This window comes from Tympanuchus pallidicinctus, unplaced genomic scaffold (assembly GCF_026119805.1).
Source record: "Tympanuchus pallidicinctus isolate F22 unplaced genomic scaffold, pur_lepc_1.0 scaffold22, whole genome shotgun sequence".
In the NCBI taxonomy this organism is placed as follows: domain Eukaryota; kingdom Metazoa; phylum Chordata; class Aves; order Galliformes; family Phasianidae; genus Tympanuchus; species Tympanuchus pallidicinctus.
The window spans coordinates 35912769-35929266 of NW_026294739.1; the positions used below are offsets into that span (position 1 = coordinate 35912769).

General features: G+C 35.1%; 1 long non-coding RNA gene across 3 annotated transcripts in view; it reads left to right on the forward strand.

The window, feature by feature from the left end:
• Window positions 1-16498, forward strand: part of LOC128082113 (uncharacterized) — a 124450-nt gene that overhangs the window by 40285 nt on the left and 67667 nt on the right. For all 3 annotated transcript variants that reach the window (XR_008207551.1, XR_008207550.1, XR_008207549.1), the window contains one exon: window positions 12065-12130. This is a non-coding gene — a long non-coding RNA (uncharacterized LOC128082113). The remainder of the gene's footprint in view (window positions 1-12064; window positions 12131-16498) is intronic.

Below are 16498 nucleotides of genomic sequence, written 5' to 3' on the forward strand. Positions count from 1 at the left end.
ATAAGAAACCAAGCAGGCAGGTCATTCTGTAAATGTAATGGCATATCACTTAAAACGTCATGTTATTACCAGGTGTTTGTTGGAATAAAAATTATGCCTTTACAGATTAAGTAAAGAATCACTAATAAAAGTGAAACAGACATACATTATACAGCATGGGGTTCATAATGAATAATTGCTAGGTTATTAGTGCTTAACAGATTAAGGGTACTTCCATTTATTACTGTGCTCCACTAAGGATGAGCGTTAATTTTTTTTCAAAGCAAATTCACTGGAAACAGACAGTTTAAAATCTATGCTTGTAATGATTGCTACATGGTCCATTAAGACCACCTCTAAGTGAGCTTAATTTGTAGCAGATAAATGTACATGTCTACATATTTTTCAACATAGTTTATGGTGCATCTTGCACAGCTGTGCCCAACTGATTAAATCCTCGCAAAATTTAAATAGGAAGCCCATTACATAGACAGTATTATATCCATTTATCATACACACATTTTCAGTTAACTCTCTAAGCCTTTGTGCAGGATATTTTTACTGATTCATTAAATATGTATAGCAAGGCCATTTTCTCTGTTTTGTTTTGTCCTTTTTGTTTTCTGGGTTTGTTTGTTTCATTCTTTTCCATTCTGTCATCCAATAATTAAGAATTTCAGCAAACTGAACATCTGCAGCAGTTATCTTAGTAATGATTCTAGATATGATGGTCACTTCAAAATCCAAGATCCGGAGAGCTGCTTATCTGGGGCTATAAACCTGGTAAGAAAAGTGATTGGCACTAATGCCTTCCTTTGCCTTCTGGGGATTCTAGACTCAGCATTTGTACTGGGCAGATAGGCAAGCTACACAGGAAGACAGATAGGGATTACAGATTTTTCTTCCCTTCGTATTAGTTAGTTCTGAACATCTCTTTGTTTTGTTAAAATGCTCCCTAGGTCTCATTCTCAATTGTTGAGCTTTACCTGTGAGTCTCAAAACACCTAAGCTGTACTTCTAGATCCTAGAAACGGAATAGGAAGCATTCAGCCAATTTTAGAGATCATATTTTCTATCTCTGAATTATTACCTGAAAGCTTGTCTGTCTTCATTGACTATAAAGTAAGTTCTAAGCTTTTCACGTCAGCCCTCAGCCCCACCTAGATGGTATTAATTTTTCCTCAGATAAGAAACACGTTCTCACACTAAACTTTCTCTCAGGGTACTCCTGACACCTGACTTTTTAAACAAACAATTGGAGAAACTAATGTTTACTTTAATATAGAAAAGTATGTATTGAAATAAAGCTTATAAGTGTGATGCTGTAGATGAACTTGCTATCATAGAAGATTACATGAAATGCTTAGGAATGCAGATAGTAAAGCAACAACCAAAAAAAACCAACAACAACCAAAAAATCTAAAAAAAACCAACTGTATGAACATTTGTGTCAGTTCAAGAATCTCACAGAAACAGACAGTAGCTGAACAGGGCTGTTCTTGAGCAACCCGTGGGTGAGGTTGCAATTTTTAAAGGCATCTGTGAGAATATGAATGTTAGGATCTGTGTCTCAGTGCATTCAGAGACATCTGTTTCATTGTTCATTTTTCTGGTGATTGTTGCCAGTAGGAATCAGTTGTGACTAGTAAAGTGCTGGCTCCAGGGTCTTGACAGTTGGTGGTTTCTTCAGAGTGTGAAAACAACAAGTTTCTCTCATCACAGGTGTGAAAATAATATTGCAAGTGTATATGATATTATTTCTAGTTTTCAGGGAGAGAATGACTCAATGAGTGAATTATAGGTAATGAGTAGGTGTTAGTAGAGGTTTAGGTGGAGTTTTAAGCTGTGATGTGCACATACTGTTTTGTTTTCTTTAGAAGTGGGAAAACTATTCACTAGGAGTACTAGTAGCTATCCAGAATTCAAAGACACTTCATTGTAGCAGAGGACAGAGCCTTTTCCAGCCATTCAGAAGTTTTTGGATGCTTACTTTTAATATCAAGAAATTGTAGACTCTGGGATTCTAGTGCATATACTGCCATCTCCTTCATTTATTTAAAAACAGTGTTTGTGATGAAAATGTTCTTTGTATGTTTAGTGGATAAACATTTTAACAGAAGTGTTTATTTAAAATGGCATAACAGTGGAAATGCATGAACCTGAGGAGGTTTATGTCACAATCTGTTATCTTGAAATCTTACCAAGACAAACTTACTTCAGGGGAGTCTGTTTTGTTTTGCTGCTGGCAGCAGGATGATTAGCTGCAGAATAATCTTAGAGAGAGCTGGTTGCTAATTAAGGAAAAAATAAACTATTCCCTGTACCATATTTTCAGAGAAGTCTTCCTTACAGACTTTCATTTTTGAGGAATAGTATATGCGTTCATTATTATTATTAGATAATCATTTCACTTTAAATAATGAGCTTAGCAAATTGTAGTTATTTAGGAATCCTATCAGCTCTTCAGTTTTTATATGAAAGAGATTATTAAACTCGCTATCAGAAACTTGAAGGCTAATCATTTCTGAAATATTTCCAGAGTGACAACAGTGTGTAATTGGTAATTGGATTACTAGAAATGAATTGGCATTTAATCTGCTGAGGATTTGGAACATGGTGAAGCTTGGGGTCAAAATAGATGCTTCAACATTTGGTTCTTGAGAACTTGGCTAAACTGTAGTCCATGTTCCATCTTACCTCAACCTTAATAATTTAAACATTTTTTTCAAAGTATGGCCCCTTCTGAAGGCACTCTAAGGAGTGCCATCAGTCAGAGATAGGATCTTACCTTAAAGCTGAGATTAAAAAAAAATCAAACTCCTCCTTTTTGTTTAAAAGATAATCTATGTGTGATTTAAAATAAATATAGAAAACACTTTCTGATGAGAAACAGAGACGTGCTGTCAACAGTGGTTCTTAACTTTTTTTTTTTCCAAGTGAGATGTTTGTCATCCTCGAAATTCTAGCAAATTAAAATATATTCCTAGCAGAAGCTGACCTTTATGAAAATACATTTTGTCCTCAGATGAAAGAGGGCATTATCATATAGTTACCATTGCACATATAACAATACCTGCCTTGGAAAGCAGAAGCCATCAGGCTTAATTAGATTTTGTTTTGTTTCAATTGAATTGGAAAGCATCTTCATAATTTAACCAAAAATGAATCCTCAAACAATAGTAATACATAGATACAGCACCATTGCTGCAGAGAGATCATGTGGAGTTGTGAAGACTGAGGTTTTAGTCACTGTGCTGTACCTTACGGTGTCTGATTGTATTAGTGTTTTACATCTTGCTGTATTAATTGGCAGTTATAAACTATAGTCTATCTTTTGTTCCTCTATGTGTCATACGATTTTCTTCTGATAAGATTTTTTTTCTACAGTATTTCTTTTCTTTCCAAAGCATATTGTTGTTATTTTTTAACCATAACTAATTGTGTTACATGCCAAAACGCTTCAAGCACTGCTTAAATACGGAGGAAATGTTTTCAATTAATCCTGTAATGTGATGTTAAACTGATTTAGTACACTTAAACATATATTATTATCTTTTAGTTTTTCATGAAACGTCATTTTAGTGACTGTCTCTCCTCTATTCTTAAGAATTATTGTGTCTGAAGCAAATGGTCCAAGCCTGTGGAAATAAAGAGAAAAAATGAAACACTGAGGAAACAGAAGGAAAATGAAAAGGTGGATGAGTGAGAGTGGAAGGAAAGATGGTTATAAGATCTAAACTTGCAAATTCCTTGGGTTCAGACAGAAAGTATACCTTTGTGTCACAGGCCTGGATCTAATAGCACCCTTTGAATTTTTCTGCTTTCATTTCTTCGTTTTGCCAAGGAAGGCTGTGTGCTTATATGCTGGTACTTACAAAACCCCAACACCCTCTGGGTAATTGCCAGCTGCTGGGTATTCTGAATAACTTGATCAGTGCAATGAAGCAATGCAGAGGAGCTAGCACTGGCTGTTTTAGTGGTGCAGCCACATCCAGATGTATTCTCTGAGCCAAAAAATGTTCTCTGCTGAAATCCCTTGTGGCCAGCATCATCTTCTAAAAGACTCCTCAGGAGAAGCATATTCTTACCAAGGTCCCTTTGGCAACATGAGCGATTATTTTCTGCTCTATTCTGTGGCTTATCATTGAATCATCCTTTAAGGATATGCTCTGGGCTGAAATCCTGTTTGCACTATTAACTTTTATTCTGTAATAAGTCATTTAAGAACATCAGATTGTCTCTAAATAAGCTTTTTATTAATGTTTTGTTTAAAAATAATAAATTCTGTTTATGTTAAAACAGAATTTTCTAGCCTGCACAATGTAACCTTGAAATTTCAAAACTCTAAATAAAAACCTAGTGGAGCCTTGCTGATAGATTGAAGAGCTTATTGTTTTATCAAAGAAAAAACTCAAAGAACTGCTGATTATTTTTCTTCAAGCACTAATAGCTTAGCACTACTTGCACTCTAGATTTGCTTATATATAAATATATAGTATCTGTAATTATATTTTGGGAATAATTATGTACTTCGGGTATATTAATAGCTCACAAAATGTAATCAGCATTTTCATTAAATTCTACCTGGTTAGTTTTATTTATTTGTTTTTTAATTCATCGTTTTTCATGATATATTTTGCAGGTTAGGCATTAATGTCTGATACAGCTTGTATGAATAAGCATTATGTTTAGATCTAGGAATTCAGTGGTACTTTTCTGTCAGCTCCTTGGTCTGTTGGGGCATGGGCTGCCTGATTTCTGTTCCTCTCTCTGGTTTCCCACATAGGAAACACTAAAGCTCTCTTCCCTGAGAGCATTTTGAAACTTAAGTGACGTCTTCTGCGCTTCTCCCTATTCTCCAGCTAACTTCATATTATAGAAATTGTTTTAGACTCATTCCATTGTACATTTTTTCCAAATTCTCTGCAAGAATTCAGAAGAAAGATGGAATGCTTTTTTTTCACTTTCAAATTGAAATTGTTGTATGAGGTTAGTATGGGCTAAGGGATGGTTGTTTGTATAAATACAAAAGGCTACTTCATATTTTAAATAATAGACTGAGATTTTAAAAATTATGTTTGTATTGTGAATTTCTCATTAGAGTTTAGCTTGTGTTGAATTGCAGCGTGTGTAGGTTTTGTAGATAGGAAGAGAACCTGATGAATTAAACCAAATAGTCTTTATACACTTCAGGTATTTCATTTAATTTACCTTGGAAAGTTCTTAAGCAGAAATGGTCAGGCAAGATGTGAGCAATTTTGTTTCCAAAATATCAGCCAAACACTGTAAAACCAAAAAATAAATTGTACCTTTGGTGTTGATCTTAGAGCGACAGGGAACCAGTTTTATTGCAACTAGCGACTTAACCACACAACTTATTTTCTTCAAACACAAGGCAGACTTTGTTGTATATCAAAATAAATTAATATGCATCTAGTGACTACTTTGTACCATGATAATGCGGGCTGCTACCATACATGGCTGGAAGTCACTCCAGTGGGAATTACGCAAACATCACTGGGAAAAAAGGATGTATGTGTGTAGTTGAGGAAGAGCTGAGAGGAATGTGGCTTTTTCACTTTACTACCCAGTGTAGCACATACTGTTTTCATGAGACTGTGAGAGTGGGGAAGCCATACAAGTGCTGCTGTCAGTGTTGCTCCTGCCTCTAGACCTATTTATGGCTTATGTTTCTGTGTTCTCTGTTACCGTAGGAAACTTGTAGGGCCTTCATGCATACTGATTATTTCCACTGAAGGAAAGATTTTAATTTGAATCCATAAAATGCTCTTGAATTTCAGCTTTCATCTTGATGAAACGAGTATTTGGTCCACACTGGAAAGATAAATGCAAGCCTGGTTTCTGTATGCAGATCAGATGGCATCCAAGTTGATGGGTGTTGATCAGTTGATGAGTGCCAGAAATCTCGTGATGACAGTTAAATGAAATTGTGCTGGTGTATATGATCTTGAATGGTAGCCCAAGGGCAACATCGGTCCTTCAGCTCGGTATCAGTTTAATGCATACAAAAATAAAAATACATAAAAATTAATTGCATGTAAGAGAAAGAGACGTTATTCTCAATTTACTTTTGCCTATACATGCAAAACATTTCTAACCTTGCTACCAAACCAGCCTGGCTGGATATAAGATCTATTTCGGTAGTCCTTGTGTGCCACTAAAATGTATCTCCTGATCCAAAGATAACACTTTCTGCTGCTTTAGTTGGTGTAATGCCATAAAAACTGCTTGTAAGTACTTATCAGGAATTATTGAAGGAGTTGACCTTCTATGAAGTCTAAGTGACATTACTGAGTTATCCTTTAATACTGTTTTTGTTATCTCTGCCCTTGTAAGTCCTCTCTTTCAATGTTTAGCTTATTAGTTTATATGCTGTTTTCATTGCAATTATAGCTAGTACAGGAATGTTTTGTTACCTTTTTAACACATTGTCACCATGCATCATTTTTAGATCCTCATTGCTCCTTATTAGAGGTTATTTAAGCTCTCAGCTCTAACTGGATAATGAAGCATGCTTAGGATACAGACTAGATAAAGCTTTTTTAAAGATTTTGTTTCATTGGTGATGGTCTGCAGTGTCCTGTTTGGGATTTTTTACTTTTTTGTTTGTGTACAATACCACTTAGGTTAGTGAAATTTAATAGAAACATACATGAATGTCAGACAACTTGTGCAGCCTTTACTAGTATGACTATATGCATGGCCAGAATATGCCAGGGGTTGACAGCTGGACCAGATGATCTTAGAGGTATTTTCCAATCGTTAATTATTCTATGGTTCTATTATTATCTGAATTCGTTCTAAGATTAGAGGCATACAGCCCTAGGAATACAGAGGTGCTCCAAATAGTGAAGACAATATCAAGATGAGAAGTGGGATTGGCATGTGTGGTGGCACTGTGCCTGGGTTAATAAACCAAGTCTCTCAGGACTGTCCATACATGCAGATGAAGCATAACTCAAAGCTGGGATTGACTGAGGAGTGCTAATGGGACAGATCTTGTATCCTCACCCCGTACTGCACTGTGTAGCAGTGCTCCCAAAAGTATCATTAGCATAAACTTCTGTGTACTGCAGCATCTGAGTCATGAAACATTTTGAAACTGAATCCATGTCTCCTGAGTTCTTCGTTAACACCCTAGGCCATTCTTCTTTTCATTTTTATGTGTAAGCTAATCTCAGTTTTGTTTTCATTTTTCAGGATTCATACACTTGTAATGCCCTCTATACAAATGCCTTCATTTATTTATTTTTTTTTAATTACACAGATTTTCCACTCGTTAAATTCTGGGAATTTACTCTTCTCCTACAGAATTAGATGGTGGACAGCATGCTGATTCCTAAACCAGCTCACATTATTACTTGCACCCCTGAAGTACACTGGCAGAGCAGATTCCCAATACTTGAAGGACTCACCTATTGTGAATCTTATGTTTATACCTCTGGCTCAGAAAATAAAAATAGGCATTCCACTCAGTAGTGTAGGAGAATGACATGGCTGAGATGGAGCTGCCTTAGTTCCATGTAGTTCTACTTAGATCCACATGAAGCTTCAATGGGGAATGGTCATCATTAATTGAAGTAAAGTTGACTGACCAGAGGATACACCTGTCTGCTCAAAATATTGAGGAGTAAGACAATGTATACAATTTATTGCATGGCTTCAAATGATGCATCAGTTCTTTTACTTTGAGGGAAGGTCATATGGATTAAAATGATACCCAAGCATTATTGGATAATGAGAAGCCAGAGTATATGATTTCAGAGACTTCTATAGGCATCTGTAGTAGAAAAATAATCTTCAGTTACTCTTCCATTGTGTTTAATTAAGATTTTATCAATTCTGAAAATTGTGATTGTAGGCCAGACTGTACTTTTTTTTTCACTCATTGTCAGAGGTGTCAGTGCATTTACATATATATAGCTAAAAGAAAAGTGTGCCTGTTTAGTTCGTCAGACACTCATAACAAAAGTGAATTTTGAGAGGTGTGTATTTGGGATTGTGGGTAGTTGATTTTTCTTTTGAATTGGATTTAATTGGACTATTGTTAGCAAAGTTGTTTCTTTTTATGTTGCATCTTTGAGAGTGGGTGTTTACAGATGCACTACTACTAAGACTGCATGCAGTAATATCCTTTTTGAGTAAAGTCAGGCAGCCTGTGCTAATTGCTGTACAGAGACACTCTACGATGTAATATACAATGTCACTTAAACCCTGTTTATAATGACCTGGGTTTTCAAATGTTCATTGCATTACAATGAGTTTTGGTTTGGGCTAAATTGCACTATTGATTTCTTGGTAATTAGATTTTAATGAATTGTATCCATTCAATTCTAGGTTTGTCAGGGGACTTCAGAGATTGGATTGTGATAATTTTATTCACTTTATTTATTTATTTTTAATGAGTCTAACATTAGAGAGCTCCTGTTCTAGACATCAGTAGTTTTGATTTTTGTGTTAGCTACTTCAAACTCCAGCACCTACTTACCTGTATTACAGTATTAATAAAACTTGGATAAGATTGTAGGAATTTGGGTAGCCTAATATCTGTTTATGTAATCCAGCACTTAGAAGTTTGTTTTCCTACTGTTATTGCTCTGCGCTGTTTGGGTTAAACTGTTAGAAACTGGTAAATACATTGGACTTTGACTCCTTTATAGTTGCTTAAAGCTTGTTGCTGTTTTAATCTTTATCACTGCACACTAAAAAGCTGTTTTTCCTTCTTGATTTCTAATCAAAGATGATGATAGCAGACAATTACCTGTTCTGGTGTGGTAACATACAACGTGTTATTTTACAGGAGTTTTTCTTATACTAGTCATTAAATTTAGTCCTTCAGCAGGAGAAACTTGTCTACATCAACTCCTAAAGTACTGATGAAATGGTCTTTGTACAGTTTAGTTTATTTTTGAAGGGCCAGAGCAATAGCTCTACAATTATGACTGCTTTTCACTTTTTCATTGAGAAATCACTCCTTTCCTTGAATTAGTTAAATAGATTGAAAGTCCCTATGTTTAGTGTTTTCTTTTTTCATTTGTCAGCTTTTTCTTTCTCATCATTTTTGCTGATATATTGGACTCTTCTCTTTGCTGGACAGCAATCATGAATAATTTTTGCTGTGCTGTCTTGGGTCAGCACCGATTTCTTCTGAGCTGGTCAGTGAGAATCTGGCCCTTGTGTAGTAATGCTGCAAGCAGGACAGCTGCTGCCTTTCACACAGTCTCCAGTCTGTTGTCTGTTGTAGGGGAAATGCTGAATGCTTCATCACACTTGAGTGGACGTTATCTTTCTTGCTGTGATTAAAGCTAGTCCCCAGAGCACATTAACTTGTTCTTCCAAGTACAGCCATCCTCCAGATTTCTCCCTCCATATCACAACTGTTTTTAACGTCTGTCTCTGCGTAGCTACAGAGCTGTTTGCCAACTCAGAGCAGTTGGGAGATACTTTTGAGTATCTTTCCCGAACAGAAGCAGAATAACAGTGTTGGAAAGGTCTGAACCAAAGTTAATGCATCCCCGGGAAATGTGAAATACTGTTGTGATCCTTAGCTTTTGCATTCAAATTATTGTATATATACAGCTGGTTTGTAATGCAGAGAAATAGTTGTAAAACTGCTTGCACGCATTTTGTTTTCTTTGAGGCTGACCTACTATGTGCTCTTGAGTAAATAAGTCATTGAAACTTTCTGTGCTTTTGCTATTCCTGTACTTCCTCGTTCTACTGTTTATATTTGATCCATAATATTTCCGCTTTTTATATTGAAAAACAAAACCAAACATTTTCATGTATATTTCACTGTTTTAGTAATTAACCATTGCACAGAAAGATTCCAGACTGAAATTTTTCTGTATACTTTGCACTTGCTTGGGAAAGAATCATTCAATTCAGATGTGAAAACATGGACAATAACACAAACTTGCTATATTTTACAATTTCAATAAATATGATAATTTTATCTTCCAAACTACATATTGGATAAAACTTCAGTTCCATGTTAGATTTTACTATCAGCTTAGTGAATTGTTTCTGTTCAGCTTGGCTGTGAATCCTTTGGGTTTTACATAACTATTTGGGCATTATGTCCTTTAATGTACAATTTAAAAAAGCGCTCTGATCTATTAAAGCTGAAGTGCCTGAATACTACTTCTATATTTGTGCATAGCATTTCCATACAGAAATATGCCTTTTACACATGTGGCTATGCAGTTTAAAATCAGTAATTTTAAGTTTATGGTATGAATGCACCTTCATGTAAGACTAAAATCTGGTCATGCAGGTCTTTCCCTTTTAATGAGCTTTTCATTTCATCTTTTGGACAAAAATCTGCATATATTTGCATAATTTATGTGTATTTTTAGAAAAGGTCACTGGAAATTAAACTTACAAAATGGTAAAACACAGCTTGGGTATATCCAAGTAACTCATATAAATATAAACAAGGGTATGTATCCCAAAATGAAGAACTCAGATGATCTGACTAAAATGTGATAAATAGTTTTTTTATTGGCTAAGGAAAAGAAGAAACTCACGACCGCAAGAATGGGTTCTCCAACCTTATGTTTTCTTCTGGAACTCTTTACTTTGAATTATAGTTTATTATTACTATATTGACATTCATTTTCTCTCTTTCTGACTATGATGTAGTTTATCGATAGTATTGGTTGTAACTACAGAGTTCCTTTTGTGCAAAATAGTGCCAAGCTTTTTATTTATTGGGATATTACTTGCTGTTTACAGGGAGTGATATTTTTGAGATCTTTTACAGCATTTTAATACAACATCAGTAATTTCTGTGTATGAGCATCAGGAGAAGAGAAGAGTAGGTTTTCTGGAGGAAAAAACAGAGAATTCCAGATGAGCAGCTGCCTTCTTTTTCCACTCAGAAACATCTCTTACCTTTGCTAGAAGTGTCATTCATGAACTCCTTTCCTTGGGACAATGTCTAACAATGGAGGGGGAAAAAAAAATAATAATTTGCTGTGAATGGGATACTTGGTGAAATAAATAATAATTAAATATTACTTACAAGCTTTTCATGATCTCTGATCCTGATCTCTTGCCCTGAATCAATTCCAGACAGGCTGTGCTTGAGTTTGGGTACAAATACATTTTAACTTTTCCTCTCAAAAACTAAATCTGGTGCGTTCCAGTAAAGTGAAAAATGTCAGAAAGAAAGTGAACAGAGGATGGAAGTGGTAGGAAAACAATACAGCAATTAAATACATAAAAATCCATTGTTACCCTGAAATTGGAAGAAGAATTCACAGAAAAAAATAGTTATCATGAAGCAAGATTTGCTCACTCATTTCTTTATGTGTCCATATCAAAGTTGTTTTTTTTTTTTTCCAGCAATTTTTTTTTTTTTTTTTTTTTTTTTTTTGCATTTTCAAATACTCTATATTACAGAATTTCAAGGAACTCCTTTAGAAGATTATTCAATGGGCAGACACATCTATTCATTAGCATTTTCTTTCCAAGTTCTGCCTTTGCTCAGTTTCATTCCATTTTTCCTCCCCCTTGGGCCACATAAAACAGTTTTTTCGTATTCTGGGTATTTATGTCCTTCAGACACTTAAGGATGCTTATCATTGATCCCTCAGATACAGGGAAAGAAAAAATTGCTTCAGTAGTAGAAGAGGCAGGAGATACAGCAGTTTTAACAGCTGTATGTGTCTTAGTAAACCAATTTACAATATATTTTCAAAATATAAGAGGAATAAAGTTTGCATATGTATATTTAACTTTTGAGCTTAAGTGGATTTTTTTTTTAGTGATTAAATCTTTTCAGTTGACCTGTGTTACAACAGTTGGATCAGTCCGGGACTTTGAATCATCCAAAATTTGTTCTGCTTTGAAGGCAAACCACCCTCTGAACTGTTTACTTCTTTCTGCTTAATGCAGTGTCAACTGGGGGACCAGATCTATCTTATTTTCTAATAGCATACTGAAACAGTTTTCTATGAGAAGTGCTGCAGTTTTTTACTGTACACATACAATCCTTTGTTGAGATTATGATTCTTTCCTACCATCAGTGATTCTTCTTTTTTTTTGTTCTACTTTCTAGCTCTCAGTATTGTTCTGTGTCTTGGAACTGCAGGTTTTCCACAAAAGAAAATTTGGCTGTGTCAAGGTAAGTGAACAAAACTTATCACAGACATATTAGATTGCAAACATTCTTGTGCTTAAAAAGGTTGCTTTTATCTTTGACACTCTGTGGTGCTATTGTCTGCTTGTGTATGTATGTATGCTTCATGGTGAACATCTCCACCTAAGGAATTATTCAGCTAAAGCGTGAACAAGACAGCAAAAAACTGCTTGACTATAAACCTAGCTTCATAAAAGAGATGCATCAGTGCTATCAGCACATATTTCTCCAAGATCCAGTAAACAGAAGTTATGCCATTACTTCAACAGGACCTGTTTCCTCTTTTACATTATTACTATATACTAATTCTATACTATTACTCTGATTATAACATCATAACTCTTGTAATCATAAGAAAGAGTTAAGGAAACCTTTGAAGTTTTGCCTTTTTAAGAAAAAAAGGACAATGGTGCAGAACATTTAGAAAAAATGTAATCTGAAGGACTCAGGTAAATATCAGTGGAATTATATCTGGAAACATTACGCAATTTAGTAATTACTGCCCTGACATGGCTTATAGCAAATTAATTGTATTTGCATATATCAAGTATATATATGGAGATGTCAGTGTAATCTCTGTCAAATTCCATGAATCTATGAATCTGATAAACATCTGCAGACAGTACAAAAAGTGTGCTTAGTCAAGCAATTTGTCAGAAGTGCATAAAAACTGCTTCTCCCAACCCTTCCCTGTTAACTGAGCCAGGATATAAAACAGCATCGGCAAATGTTTGACTCTTGATCCAAAAGCAAGGACTCATTGCTAAGCTTTTCATAGAGTATACCTTGAATGTGTTATGTCCCAAAGAGCAAGATAGCAGACAACCAGATAGAATAGTCTTAAATACTTGAGATAAAGCTGACGTATGAAAATGTTTTAACATTACTGTTGCCGAATCCAGTTCTGTCTTCAGTAGAGTATATGTGGCTGATGAAGAAAATGTTGTCATCCTGGCAGTAAAAAAACCAGTTTGTGTCCAGGGTGATCTGCAAATAACATATTTTTCCAATGCTGACAGTGTTTGTCTTGATACAATTACTGGTGATTGTTAATGGTTTTCATAGTTGCTACTATAAACCACAGCTGAAGTACTATGAACACAGCAAAAACTAAATATCATTTCAGATAGTTTTTACCTAGTGTAACGATAGTCCCTGTTTTTTGATTATTCAAAAGCAGCTGGAGATTCAATCACTGCTATTTGCCAGCTGTGTGTTTAGACTGTGCAAGCAAGTAGTTGAAAACCCTCTCTTATAGTTATAAAAATCCATACAGGCCTGAGCAGAAAAGACACAAGATACAGTGTCTTTTTCTTTCTGATACGCTTGAAAAATAGTTTTTAAAAACAGCCTGGAGTACTTGATACTCTAATACTAAACCAGTCTGATTCTCTTGCCTAAATAATGTGAATTTGTACTTACAAAATATTTTAAGATGTACATTTAGTAGAAAAGATTAGAACAGGCAAAGAACTTTATCACTAGATTGAATAGAAGTTGTTCGTACTATTCCAGATGGTTGAAGAAACTAATGTGAACTGCTTCTATAGACTTACTGAGTTTTCTGCAGTAGACACAGGGATAGTAGTGTCAAGACACTGTATTCATATAAGATAAGGAAAATATCAATTTCAGGGATGCTCCAGCAGTCTCAACTGACAACACTGTTTTCATTTGAACTCATTTCACTGTTTAATAGTCTTTATTTTAAAAGACCATTGCCATATATACGCCCGATTGGCTAAGCCTTTATAAGAATTTTGCATTCAAATTGGTCTTGGAGTTTCTCATAGAATTTGGGAGTCAGTAAAATTTGAATGACAGTCATCAAATTAAGCCAAAGGGCTCAAAGATCTTCTATTTGTAAGTAGAGATGGCGGAGAAATATTTTTGCAAATCGTGCTTCTTTTATGTGCATATTATGTCTCTATATTTTTCCCCGATGGGATATCTGAACTATGAAACAAGGCATCTGTTTTTCCACTTTCATTGATCAACTAAAGCAGTCAACTTCCTTATTCCCATCTCCTCCTCATCTGTATCTTTTTGGCGGCAATCACATTTTCTGGGCAGCACTTCCAGCACTTCCTTGCTAGTCTATAAAGGCCAAAAGGAAGATTCAAACCAGTCTGGAGCTGAGTAGTCAGGTCATCTAATTTATCTCCTCTACACTGACTTTCTTCATCACTTAAGATGTTATTCTGTAGATGAGACAGTCTAATTGGTTACAGAGAGTATAATCCAGGAATCACTGCCTTCAGTAAGGTACTGTACTTCAATTTTAATGAAGTATCATGGAAGTCTTAATTTTAAATGAACTTCATTCACTACTGCTAGGATAACAATAGTAATAAACATTTATCTCGATAAGCATTTTATGATGAAAAAAATGAAGTGATATATAAATAACCAATAGCCAGAATATTTTAGAATGCGTGTTATCTGTTGTCTTCATGTTCTTGCAAATGAGGAAAGTGAGACTGTAGATGACAGATCCACAGCAATCCTGAAAAGAATAAAAATGTTCCAAGTGAATTTTATGTTTTCATAACTATTGGAATGTTTTGAAAGCCTGTTCTGAATTTTCCAAAGCATAGCAGTATTTAGAGGCAAAATAAAATTCTCCTTTTAGGATTAAAAAATTAAAAAAAATCTCAAGGGACATAACCAATACATTTAGATATCAAAGAACAGTTTAAAGCTGACGATCTCAAGCCGATAAGTATGGTTTCATAAAACTGGATGCACTTCCATTTTGCTCCTACTAGATGGGGGGCTCTGTAAGAACTGCTAGAGTTGTCCTTTATGTTTGTTTTCCATTAAATCAGTTAAATGTTATTAATTCTGAAGGTGATTCTTACTTCACATAGTATTTGCCAAACAAAAAGCATGGCAACATTAATGAAGGGGAATAAAATCAGTAACTCTGAATTATATATGCTGAAAATTATCTTCATGTTTTAGAGGAACGTAGTAACTGAGGAATTTACATCTTTCTGTCATAAATCTGCTTCTTTCCTGCTTCTGTTATTTTGTAAAATTTCCCCTTGAAAAACTTTGTTTTAAATCCCAAAAATTCATATAACAGGAAATTCAAAGCCCCAGTGAGATTCTTCACCTGAAGCTCATTTGGAGTGCATCAGTTTGTCAGATCCCAAAGGAAGATGTTAAAGATATCTCAGATGGCCTGTCCTCTGGAAATGCTTATTTATTTCCAATGGCATAGAGATCTCCCCTCAGACAGCTACCTCAGATACTGATGTCAGTGCAGATTCAGAGATTAAGCAGACAAGTGGAAATGCTCCTCCTCCTCTTTCCTGCCACCTGCCCTATGTCTTTCCCCTGACTTCAAGGACTTAGCTCCAATCTTTCATCCTCAATTAATACGAGAATGAAAGAATGATTTGCTTTCCAATTCTTCTTAAGAAGAGAAACAATCATTTTGAAGGAAATGTGTAGATAGTTTATGTTAGTGCTCAATTACCCATCATTCAGACAAGAGTAAATATTAGGATTTGAGAATCTAGCACAAGTAATAGATTTTTCTTTTTTAGGGAAAACAGCCTATTTGCTTTACAGCCAAGCATTGACTGTTTCAATATGTTCAAGCCTAGGAGGCTGAAAACGACAACACAGATGTGATTCACATAGGGATCACCAGCATGGTGCTTCTGTGTTCTGGCTTGTTGGAAAGCTTCCAGGGGATTTAGGAAGAGAACATACTGCAGAAATGCAAACCATTATTTAGCCAATTAGTTAGGAAAATGTGTTGTTTCAGCATGATCAGATTTAGCTTTGTTAATTTTTATTTGTTCTCATTAAAATTTCCGCACACAGAACAAAATATTTAGTCACAGAGCTGTTATCTATAGTTAAAATGGCTATTTATCAATCAGATGTTGCTTGAGAATATCCTGTGTATGGAAGAGCTTACATATCTCCTAGGTGACTGTAGGAACAAAGTAGAAGCATACTGCGTAACAGCAAGGCACATCCATTATTCTTTTAGCAGCGTGGTATTTGAGTATAGATCATGTTTTGTGCATGAAATTTATCTGATTATTTTGAACCTATAAAACCTAATTGAAACATTTTTAGTATTAGATTCTTCTTTCCTAGAAATTGCAGTATGTTTGGTCCGGGGAGAGGTAGAAGAGACCATAGAAAAATGCCCCTCAGCAATGTTGTTGTTCTTGCATAACATCCTTATGGACTGGTACAACTGAGCAATGCACGGCCATTTTTAAACGTGTAGGTAATCACTTTGTTTTAAATAAGCATGAGACACATTAAGGTTTTCTTGGTCTTTAGATAATCTACCGTAGATGCAAAAATTTGTAGATGAGAATCAAA